Below are 13,276 nucleotides of genomic sequence, written 5' to 3' on the forward strand. Positions count from 1 at the left end.
CTCCAGACACCCCGCTTGAGGGGTGAATTAAAGGCACTCAACAAGAGGTTTAAAACCAGCTCACCGGCCGAAAAAGAAGGTATCAAGGACTTAACCAGTAAGCTGCGGGAAAAGCTATGCAAACTCCGGAGGGCGGAACATCTGCGACAGCAAAGAAGGAAGAAAGAGAAAAGGCGAGCGCAGTTTGTGAGAGATCCATTCAGCTTCACCAGGACTCTTCTTGGCCAACAAAAATCTGGTCTACGATCCAGCTCGAAGCCAGAGGTGGAGGAGTTCCTGCGGGAGGCACACAGCCACCCACGGAGGGGTCAGGGACAAGGAACCAATCGGGCTGTGCGTAGACCGGAAAATCCATCAATTGAGCTGAATGTGAAGGAGCCTACATGGCAGGAAATCCAGGACATCATCCGGAAAGCTAAAGCATCAGCTGCCCCAAGCCCAAGCGGCATACCCTATAAGGTGTATAAGAAATGCCCAAAGCTTCTTCGGAGGCTATGGAAGGTCATGGGAAAGATCTGGGCCAAAGGTACTATTCCATCAAGTTGGAAATTGGCAGAGGGATGTTTTATTCCAAAGGAAGAATTGCCCAGTTTAAGACAATTTCTTTCCTGGATGTGGAATGTAAGATTTTGTTTTCTGTGCTCACAAGAAGGCTGACTTCTTACATGACGCAGAACCGCTATATCAACACATCCATCCAGAAAGGCGGTATTCCAGGCTTTTCAGGGTGTCTGGAGCACACCTCAATGATTAGCCATTTGATCCATGAGGCCAAGCAGAAAAAAGGCAACCTAACAGTTGTCTGGTTAGACCTCGCGAACGCCTACGGGTGTATTCCACATGACCTCATCCTAGAAGGACTCGACCACCACTACATCCCCTCCAGAAGGGGATTCCAACAGGATGCATCTTCTCCCCCATCCTATTTATTATGGGAATGAACCTCCTATTATCAGCAGCAGAACATGTAACCCACGGCCTGACGCTGGAGTCAGGCATTGTTCAGCCGGCTCTACGAGGATTCATGGACGACATCACTATAACAACTGTGTCACATGGCCAAGCAAGATGGGTGTTGGGAACCCCTGGGTAATGTAGCTACTTGGGCGAGGATGTCCTTCAAGGCCAAGAAGTCCAGGCGCATGGTGATCAGAAAGGGCAAAGTTACTAGCAAGTTTAGCCTGCAGGTTCAGGGTCATCCCTTCCATCGAAGATAACCTGATAAAATGCTTGGGGAAGTGGTTTAATGTGTCTCTGACAGATGGGGCCAATGTCACCAATGCTGTGAAGCAGACAGAGGAATGGCTGAAGAAGATCGGCAAATCTGGGCTTACGGGTAAATTCAAGACCTGGCTGTACCAATACGGCATTCTGCCCAGGCTTCTCTGGCTCTTCACACTTCATGACTTCCCCATGACTGTCGTAGAGGGCATCGAAAGGAAAACCAACAAGCACCTGCGGAGATGGTTGGGAGTTCCCCCCAAGCTTCTCTTCAGTGGGCCTTTACATTCATTCCGGGCAGCTGCAGCTTCCCCTGTCATCTGTTGTGGAGGAATTCAAGGTGGCAAAATGCAGAGCTTTATTAAGCTTGAGAGATTCTAATGACGTCTTGGTAAAGCAAGCAGGCGTTACAGCCAGATCTGGGCGTAAGTGGGCGGCCAATACAGCTGTGGAGGAGGCAGTGTGTTCTCTGAAGCTGCGAGATATCATCGGCAACCCCTGTGTCGGGCGGCAAGGCCTTGGCTCAGTTCACTTCCAGAAGTGGGGAAACGCAAGCATAAGGAACAGGCGAGACATGATACAGGCAGAAGTACGGATCTGTGAGGAAGAGAAGCGGATTTCAAAGGCAGTGGAACAAGGGTCCCAGGGTGCCTAGACAAAATGGGATCTGCCTAAATGCAAGATCTCATGGGCAGAGTTATGGAGACTGGAGCCCTTCCGTATTTCCTTCCTCTTGCGATCCGTGTATGACACCCTTCCTTCACCATTACATCTGTACACATGGGGGATGTGAGAGGACCTGAACTGTAAGCTCTGTGGTCAAAAGGGGACACTGGCTTATATACTGTCTGGGTGTAAAGCAGCTGTAACTCAAGGACGGTATAGGTGGCGCATGATAAGGTGCTTCTGGCTCTTGCTGACACACTACAGCGAGAGAGATGCAAGAAGAGGACGGCTGGCACAGATTTGAGGAAGGCCATCACCTTCATCAAAGAGGGAGCTAGGCCTTTCGTAACCAAACAACCAAAGCCCAATCTGCTGCTAACGGCCAGGTCCTGGGAGATGAGGGTCGATGTGGGAAGGAGGTTGCAGTTCCCGGATGTGGTGCACACAAATCTATGCCTGGACATTGTACTGTGGTCAACGGAAGACAAGAAAATAATTCTGGTTGAGTTAACTGTGCCATGGGAGGAGGGATGGGAAGAGGCCCACGAGAGAAAGGCCTTGAAGTACCAGCCCTTACTTCAGGAGTGTAAAGACAAGGGGTGGCAGGCATGGATGTTCCCTGTGGAGATCGGCTGCAGAGATTTCCCAGCCAAATCAGCATGGCGGTTGTTGTCAGATCTGGGCTTGGACGAAAGGAACGAAAAACAAGCAGCTCGTAGGATGGGGGAAGAGGCAGAACGAGCTTCTTGTTGGATTTGGAGTAGGCGAGAGGAGGGGAGCTGGAAGCCAGGAGCAGACGGGCAGTGATTTGGCCACCACTGCTGGCCCACCAACTGGAGAGTGTCGTGGTTAAGGGTCGAAACACTCGGTGAAGGTTGGGAACCACCTGATGACATCTGCTCATGGCTGAAGGCCACGGTTACCTTATAAGGTAACTGGAGAATGCACCCTAACAGGTGTATGTAACAAGTATCAATAAATAAATTCCATTGACTCTTCTTGTAAGTTATATGATGGAATAAAAGGTGAATGTTCCAGTTGTCAATGTCAAATCTGTTCTCAGCATCACTGATCGTGAACCAATGGAGGATCATGTTATGAGGCACTTTTCAAAGTCCGCACATCAGAGAATCACTTCAGGATTCTTTGTAACCTCTGGCCCTACTAGCCTTTGTGATCTTTTGGTTATCACATCTTGCTCAACTGTGTTATGAAATGTTCAGTGGTACTTTGCCTGCTAGGGAGAACCATGTATAGATCAAGTCACCTTCTTCCCTAAATTTTCTCTACCTCATTCCCCACTCTTACACTTCATCTCTCTAGCTTTTCACCCCTTTCAGGAAGGAGAATTCACTTTGCTGTCTTTAGCAAACCTAAGAAATTTCCTCAATGACTTTGACTGTGGAATGATTGTTGGTGCCAGACAGGGTGGTTTGAGTAACTCAGCAACTACTGATCTCCTGGGATTTTCACACACAGCAGTCTCTAGAGATTACAGAGAATGTTGAGAAAAACAGAAAAAAAGATCCAGTGAGTGGCAGTTCTGTGGGTGAAAATGCCTTATTGTCGAGAGAGGTCAGAGGAGAAATGGTTCAAGATGACAGTAACTCAAATAACAATGAGTTACAACAGTGGTGTGCAGAAGAGCATTTCAGAACGCATAACATGTCAAGCCTTGAAATGGATGGGCTACAGTAGCAGTAGACCATGGATGTACACTCAGGAGCTACTTTATTTGGTTCTAATAAAATGGCCACTGAGTGCTACAGAGGGCACAACTTATTAAATTGTTTATTTGTAGGTGGGTTTTACAAGCAGAAAATACAACTAATGCAGGCAGTTTCCACAACACCTAGAGATTACTAACATGTACTGTAAGTTCTGATCATTAGAAATATTCTGGAATGAAGCATTTGTCTTGTTCCTGAATTGCCCCTCTGGTGAATGCAGGGCTAAATTGTTACAAATGATTGAAATGTGAATCATATCTTGGTATCTGCACTCATATATGAGACCAAAACAATAGGTCATAAATGGAAGGTGGTCACAAATAAATTCAATTGGGATTTTAGGAGAAGACAACTTTGCTCATGGAGTAGTTATACTATGGCACTCAGTATTGCAGGGAGTAGTTCTTGGAACAAATTACTATGTTTAGCGGCAAGGTGGCTACAGACATGAGGAAGAAGGAAGCAGAATCTTTTTTCAATAAGGATAAATGAAGAAATGTCCTTGTAAAGAACATAAAGTCCTGACATTAACTGATCAGGACGAATACCCAGTTTCTTTGTGATAAATGCTGCCTTATGACAACTATATGACTTCCTTCTCGCAATTTTAAATTCAGATCAAGTATTTATCTTTTTTATCAATTTATGTTCATGCCGTGAGTACTTTTAAGAGGTAGCTACTGTTGCTAGGTATTTTGTGGTTGAAGGAGCCGTGACTGAATTTGGTGTTTGCACTTTAATTGGTTTTATGTCAGACCTGCCACAATTATCCTCAGTACCTGTTGGTACAAGGCTCTGCCCTCAGCCCTGCTTTACTCCCTGAGCACTCAAAACTGCATGGCCAGATTCTACCCTAGCTCCGCCTACAAGTTTGCAGGCGGGCCATACATCAAATAATGTTGAATTGGAGTACACAAAGGAGCTAGAGAGTCTAATGACTGGAGTCATGACAAAATCCATTCCCTCAATGTCAGCACAATTTGGAAGAGGTGGTGAATATAATCCAATTTACATCAATGGCACTGTAGATGGAAGGGTCGAAGGCCGCACGTTCTGAGGGGTGGACATAACTAATAGCCCACCATGGTCTAACCATGTAGACACCATAGCTAAGAAAGCTCACCAGCACCTCTACTTCCTCAGGAGGCAAAGAAATTTGGTATGTTGCCCTTTGACCCTCAACAACTTTTATTGATGCACCATAGAAAATATGCCATCTCATCCATCATGACTTGATATGACCTGCTTTATTCATAACTGCAAGAAACCACAGAGGGTTGAGAACACAAGTCGATGCATTATGGAAACCAACCTTCTCTCATGGACTCTGCCTATACAGCTCACTACTTCAATAAAGGATGCACCCACCGTAGGCTCTCTGTCTTCTCCTCTCCATCAGGCAGAAGATACAGAAGTCTGAAAACATGTACCACCATCTTCCATCTGCTGTAATATGGCTGTTGAACTGTCCCCTAGTATGATGAGATAAGATAAAACTTTATTTATCCCGAAGGAAATTATTGTTGCAAGGTTGTCCAGTCAGAAATATATACTTGATAATACAAAATGTAAGCATTTCGGTACAAGAAAAATACAACGTGCATTAAAAAGCAAGAGTGCCAGATAGTGTAGGTTCTCACAATGCAAACACGAGGAAATCTGCAGATGCTGGAAGTTCAAGCAACACACATCAAAGTTGCTGACGAAGGATCTCGGCTCAAAACGTCGACTGTATCTCTTCCTAGAGATGCTGCCTGGCCTGCTGAGTTCACCAGCAACTTTGATGTGTGTTGTTAGTGTAGATTCTTATAGCCATGGGGAGGAAGGATCTCCTGTGGCATTCAGTAGTGCACCTCAGTGGAATCAATCTGTTATTAAAGGTGCTCCTCTGTTTGTCCAGGATGTCATGGAGGGGTGAGAGGGATTGTCCATAATGCTTCATAGCTTCTGCAGCATCTCCTCTCAAGCACAACCAGCAGGGAATCCAGTTCCGTCCCCAGAACAGACCCAGCCTTCCTGACAAGCTTATTGACCTTCTTGCCGTCAGCTGCTGCACCCTGCCGCCCCAGCAGTCTACAACGTAGGTGAGATGGACTCCAGACCTCACAGTCTACTTTTGTTATGTTCTTGCATTTTATTGTCTATCTGAAGTGCACTTCTTCTGTAACTGTAATGCTGTTGTACTACCTCAGTGAACTGTTGTAATGAAATAATCTGTATAAACGGTATGTAGAACAAAGTTTTTCACTATACCTCATTACATATGACAATTATCAAACAGTTTACCAATTTAGTTTAACAATTTACCATCTGACTGACTGAAAATCATACAATTCTTGTACCAACGAATACTACAACTGATTTGTTTAATCATTGGGAATGAAAGTCCAACAGACTTTATAGATGAATTAACTCAGACAGGTTATACTCTCTTCTTCACCTACCATCAAGAAGGTACTGAAACTTGGAAGCACGTACCACTAGATCCAAGGGCAGCTTCTATCCTGGTGTTACTGAACTCTTAAACAGAATTGTATAACAGAAGTTAGTGTTGGCGCGTGGCCAAGTCGTTAAGGCATTCATCTAGTGATTTGAAGGTGACTAGTTTGAGCCTTGGCTGAGGCAGCGTGTTGTGTCCTTGAGCACTTAACCACACATTGCTCTGTGACGACACCAGTGCAAAGCTGTATGCGTCCTAATGCCCTTCCCTTGGACAACATCGGTGGCGTGAAGAGGGAAGACTTGCAGCATGGGCAACTGCTGGTCTTCCATACAACCTTGCCCAGGCCTGCACCCTGGAAACCTTCCAAGGCACAAATCCATGGTCTCATGAGACTAATGGATGCCTCAAAAAAAGAGGTCTTAATCAATCATTGAAGGCTTTGAACTTTATTTGTCTACCTGCACTGCACTCTCTCGCTATAACTATAACACAATATTCTGTATTCTGTTTGTTTTGTACTACCTCAATGTAATTATGTACAGAATAGCAAGCAAACAAAAGTTTTTCACTGTACATGTGACAAAAAATAAACCAATTAACCATTATTAAAACTAAAACCAGTGGGATTATTTAGAACTAGTTGCACCCATTCAGAATAAGCAATTGCCAGTTAAAACAGATAAGGGGGAGTTTATTCTTTCTGAATTCTGTGAACACTTGTAATCCTTGTGAAAGCTGTGAGGGTGAGGTCCTCAAATATATTAAAAGAAGAGATTGAGAGAGATTTGTACTATGAGCAAGTCAGGATGAAGTTGATCTGAAATCGCTAAATTCTGTGTTCAGCATAGAAGGATAATAATGAGCTTAGTGTGGTTCCTCTAGTTACATTGAACTTCAGTGGAGACAGAGGATAGAAAGAGGGCAGAACACATGTGAGAAATGAATGCCCAGAGTTGACTATTTGTTAACATAAGCAATTCTGTAGATGCTGGAAATCCAGAGCAGCACATGAAAATACTGGAGGAACTCAGCGTGCCAGGCAGTATTCACGGAAAGGAACAAAGAGTTGACATTTCAGGCCGAGACCTCTCATCAGGACTGTATTCAGCCCTCATGAAGTCCAATACATTGACTATGTATCCCTTTCCATGGGTGCTGCCTGTCCTGCTGAGTTTCTCCTCCATTTTCCATGTGTTATTCTGGCCTTTAGTTTCTTTATTTGCCCATTAAAAACCTCTATCCTTATGTGACCTAAGGGGAGAAAGGAAGAATTGAGGTATGTCTGTAATTAGACCACAACCAGATGTTTTAATTTTGCATTTTCAATGCCATATTAAAATAGCAACTCCAAGTGCAGAATGTAATTATTTTATCCTATAAACAAAGAGCAGCAGTATTTCAGTTTAGCAAATATATATTTTTTTGTTTTAATATAAAATGAAAATGGGAGAAACTATTAGTTCATCAACTTTCGCTGTTTAAACTTCTGTCCTTCATTTTAATTTCTTCAGCTGCACAGGAAACCTTTTGTTTATTAAAAGGTCTTATATTTCACTTCAAATTCCAAACTGGATCACATGAGCAGGAAAACTTCTTGCCATTCCTTTTGTCCAGAATCACATGAGTGTCCAGTTCAGAATCTGAGCATAGGATTTGTGTGCTTACGTGTTAGTAAACTGATCTTTAATCACATCAAAATGAGTTGACGTATAAGTACCATTTCTGTTTTTCTGTTCAACTGAAAAAATTAATATGAAGAATTAATTTTACACAAGTTTTTTTTAGAAATGATAATACATATGCTATAATTCTGTTCATCTCAACTTATCAAGTCTGAAAGATTGATTTGCTTAAAAACTGAAAACTGTTATAGCAGAAAATAATAATCATAGAACACAGCAGTACAGAAAGAGGCCAGATATATATATATATATATATATATATACATATATGTACACATTTCAGAAACAGCTCCTTTCCCTCTGCACAACTTCAGGATTGAAGGACGTCCATTTAGAACAGAGATGCAGAGAAATTAGTCAGAGGGTGGTAAATCTGTGGAATTTGTTGCCATGAGCGGCTATGGAAGCCAAGTCATTTAAGGCAGAGATAGATAGGTTCTTGATTAGCCAAGGCATCAAAGGGTATGGGGAGAAGGCAGGGAAGTGGGGATGACTGGAAGAATTGGATCAACCCACGATTGAATGGTGGAGCAGACTCGATGGGCCGAATGGCCTATTTCCGCTCCTATATCTTATGGTCTAATGTACTGATGAACACTACCTCACTTTTTTAAATATATAATTTCTGTTTTTGCACTTTTTTTTATCTATTCAACGTACATATATATATACCTACTGTAATTCATTTAGATATGTATTTTCTCCTTTTTTTCTTTCTGTATTATTATGTATTGCATTGTACTGCTGCTGCTAATTTAACAAGTTTCACAACACATGCTGGTGATAATGAACCTGATTCTGATTTAAGACGTTGGTTAGAACAATGATCAATTAGTAAAAGTTGGCATGGGATTAGATACCAGCTGACCAATAGTCATTGGCTGTATCAGCTCACCTTAACACTTCTATCTTGAAGAGGATTACCTCTAGAGTTTGAGCCGAGGGTTGATTTATATTGGAACAGCTGGCTTACACTGCCAACCTTCTTAGTGCCTTCACACTCTTACTTTCTTGTCACAATGTTGCTGACTGGCACTGATGGTTGGTTCAATCAGGATAGATCAAGCGCTTCCAGGAGGAGATGAAGGTCCAGCTCTGTGTTTGATGAACTTGTTGTGCCTTTGGGAGCACGTGGTTGCAACTGGTTGATGTGGCAACGCTAGTGATGTCCATCTATAACTTCGTAGAGCACTTACCCCTTTCTTTGATACTCTGACCTGGTATTCAGAAGTCTGTCTGGCATATACTGTAGATCCAGGCTTGAGTGATCTCACCCATCAACCAAGACCTGTGTGGCTGCCTTTATGCACCTGACCATCTGCTGCCTTTGATGTTGGGCACTGTGGCAGCTTTGCATCCAACACTGTGTGTAGGTTTTTTCCCTTATGAGCAGAATGGCTGATCCATTTTCCTTCTCAACTGCTTTCCCATCCTTTCTCCCCATAACATTTCACACCCTGACTACTCAAGAACCTCTAAATCCCGGACACAAATATACCCAATGATCTGCCCTCCATCACCACCTGTGGCAACAAATTCCACAGATTCTCCTCTATCTGGTAATAAAATTCCTCCTCACCTCCATTCTAAATGTACATCCCTCTATTCTGAGGCTGTACCCTCTGGTCCTAGATTCCCCCACTTTAGGAAACATCCTCTCCACATCCACTCTATCTCAGCCTTTCAACATTCGACAGGTTTCAAAGAGATCCACCGCATTCTTCTAAATTCCAACAAGTACAGGCCCAGAGCCATCAAACACACCTTATAAGATAACCCTCTCGTTCCTAGAATCATTCCCGTGAACTTCCTCTGTACCCTCTCCCATGCCAGCACATTCTTTCTTAAATAAGGGGCCTAAAACTGCTGACAAAACTCCAAGTGAATTCTGAGCACTGCTTTTAAAAGCCTCAGCATTACATCCTTGCCTATATATTCTAGTCTACTCAAAGGGAATGCTAACATTGCACTTGCCTTCCTTACCATCAACTCAACCTGCAAGTAAACCTTTAGAGAATCCTACACAAGGATTCCCAAATCCCTTTGCACCTCAGAGTTTTGAATTTTCTGCCCACTTAGAAAATAGTCTACACTTTTGTTCCTTTTATCAAACATACACTCCCCGACACTATATTCCATCTGCCACTTTTTGCCCATACTCCTAATCTGTTTAAGTTCTTCTGCAGCCTCCTTGATTCCTCAACACTGCCTGACCGTTCACCTATCTTCATAGCATCCGCAAATTTGGCCACAAAACCATCAATACCATCATCAAAATCATTGACATATAATGTAAGATGAAGCGGTCTCAACACTGACCCCTGTAGAACACCACCAGGCACTGGCAGCCAATCAGAAAAGTCTCCCTTTATTCTCACTCTTTGTCTCCTGCTAATCAGCTAATTTTCTATCCTTGCCAGTATCTTACCTGTAATACCATGGCCTTTTATCTTGTTAAGAGGCATCATGTGTGGCACCTTGTCAAAGGCCTTCTGAAAATCCAAGTACACAACATCTACCGATTTTTTTATCCTGCTTGTTATTTTCTCAAAGAATTGCAGCAGATTGTCAAGCAAGATTTTTCCTTAAGGAAACCATGCTGACTTTGGCCTATTTGATCAGGTGCCTTTTAGTATCTTGAGACCTCATCCTTAACAATCGACTCCAACAAATTACACTTAACTAAAGTATTTTCCTCCAGAAAGGATTACAAAGATATTCTCTATCCTGGGCAGAGGGTATTCATCTCCTTTCAGTTCTGGGTTGATATTGTCCTTCAAATCAGCACAGATTCTGACAGACCCATCCTTCTTGGCTATTAGGACCTCTGGCATTGCCCATGGGCTCCACACAACCTTGGAAAGAATTCCTTTAGCACCCATGCGATATAGCTCACTGGCTACTTTATCACATGGCATAAAGAACTGGGTGGGCTTTGCAAAACTTGGGTGTAGCATATTCATTCAACACAATTTTACCCTTGATATATTTTTCAGCTTTCCAATGCCATCCTTGAACACTGCTGTGGCATCATCCAATATCTTTCTTAATTCACTTTCAGTTGGTTTCATTGCAGGGGATCTGGCTTGCAAATGGTGGATGGATCTCCATCAGTTTGTACTTGTCTGAGCCAATCATGGCCCCACAATACTGTCCCTCCTGTTGTTACCACAGACAAGCCCAATGTGGCTTGTTGGTTGATGTATTTCACTGTTATGAATGTCATTCCGCAAGAGTTATCTTTGCTCCAGTATAATTTTTCAGTCAGATATCTGCAGACTTCAGTTCAGTATCTTTGAAATCCCATTCAAACTCGCTTTATGTAACACTCACAACACGCTGGAGGAACTCAGCAGGTCGGGCAGCATCCGTGGAAACGATCAGTCAATGTTTCCAGCCGGAACCTTTCGTCAGGTCTGAAGAGGGAAGGGGCAGAGGCCCGGTGAAGAAGGTGGGGGGAAGGTGGGAAGGAGAAGGCTGGTAGGTTCCAGGTGAAAAACCAGTAAGGAGAAAGATAAAGGGGTGGGGGAAGGGAAGCAGGGAGGGGATAGGCAGGAAAGGTGAAGAAGGAATGGGGAAAACACAATGGGTAAATAGAAGGAGGCGGAACCATGAGGGAGGTGATAGGCAGCTGGGGGAGGGGGCAGAGTGAAATAGGGATAGGGGAAGGGAGGGGGAAGGAATTACCGGAAGCTGGAGAATTCTATGTCCATACCAAGGGGCTGGAGACTACCTAGACGATATATGAGGTGTTGCTCCTCCAACCTGAGTTTAGCCTCATCATGGCAGTAGAGGAGGCCATGTATGGACATATCCGAATGGGAATGGGAAGCAGAATTGAAGGGGGTGGCAACCGGGAGATCCTGTCTTTTGTAATTACGATTCACTTTATATAATGAGTGAAACAGCCAAGCCAGTGTCCAATTCCATTTTAATTAATTTGCTGCTCACTTCTGGTGTAAGCCATGTTGCTTGTCTATTGCTACTTTTCACAAGGTCTCTCTCCTGTGCAATCTGTTTATTTTTGTCTGCCTGACATGCTCTTTGTGCCTGTTCTACTTTGGTGCATTTTCTGCAAGTTTCATCTTTAAACCTGCATTGATGTGGTGTATGTAAGCCCCTGCCACAACAGTGACATAAATTTGTTTGGCCAGGCCGGTTTCTGTTTAGACATTGCAATTTTGTTCACGTTCACTTTCATTCCTGACTGCAACGACAATTGGGGCGGCATGGTAGCGTAGTGGTTAGCGCAATGCTTTACAGTATAGGTGACCCGGGTTCAGTTCCCAACACTGCCTGTAAGGAGTTTATAGTTTCTCTCTGTGACCACGTAGGTTTCCTCCGGGTGCTCAGTTTCCTTTCACAGTCCGAAGGTGTATCGGTTGGTAAGTTGTAAATTGGCCCATGATTAGGCTTGGATTAAATCGGAGGATTGGTGGGCAGCAAGGCTCGAAGGACCAGAAGGGCCAACCCCACGCTGTATCTCAATAAATAAATAAATAATCAAACTCACTTTTGTCTCTGGCTGCTATTATCTTTGATACAGTAATTTCAACTACTCTTTTAAATGTAAGTTGTGCATTTTTGAATGCTTCCTTGTAAGATTCTGCAAACTAAGAGATCTCTTAGTGTGGCATTCTACCCATTACGGAACTAAGACTGCTTGGACCCCCTTCCTTTTGTTTCCACTTAGAATCACATATCAGCAAAGCTCATTTCGGCTGGTTTGGTTGGAGCAGTCAAACTTCTAAGCAAACGAAATGCTTTTCCACCTATTTCACTCAGCAACACTGGTACTCGTTTTTTTAATGGACTATTTCATTTGCTTTAAAATACTGCTCAGTTTGCTTAGTATACATGATTCATTTATCTCTTGTGCAGTGGAATGTGTCTCTCTTCCCTACATTGCCAGCTATTTCTGCTTTTTTAAAATGTACCATTATTATCACCTGGTACTCATTGTTTATGAACCCATGGCTGTACTCGTTGCTTGTTACTTCCTGCCTTTTATTTAATTCAACAGTCTGAAGAAAATTGCGCCGAGGATTCAACAGCTAAGTAGTTGTCTTGGGTTTGTTTTAAAACTTCCTCATCACCACTGTTACGTTTGTAACTCTAGGAACTAATCGAAAGAATAACACAGGAGGCGGGATATCTGTCTACTTAATTTTCCTTTAGTGAGGTGCTCACGTATGACGCGGTGGCATAATGACGTATGCTATTCTGTAGTTTTTACGCAAAACCCATAATGAATTATGTAAACAAACAAAGAATACTTAATCAAACAATATATTTACGATTTTACTCAAACATTACTGAAACATTGAATATACACCACAGGAAAAAGCTGCTGTTGATCCTTGAGATGTGGGTCTTCAGGCAACATCAGGCTGAGGTCATGGTTTAGATGCTGGGACAGGTGATCCAGCAAATGGAAGCGCCGTTTTTTCTTAATTATTGCAACTACATGCACCGTTTAGCTGCTTGAGAAATGTAGTTTATACATTAGAAGATGGGGACAGTGGAAAAAACTT

The sequence above is a fragment of the Mobula birostris genome, chromosome 25 (genome assembly GCF_030028105.1).
Source record: "Mobula birostris isolate sMobBir1 chromosome 25, sMobBir1.hap1, whole genome shotgun sequence".
Lineage (NCBI taxonomy): Eukaryota > Metazoa > Chordata > Chondrichthyes > Myliobatiformes > Myliobatidae > Mobula > Mobula birostris.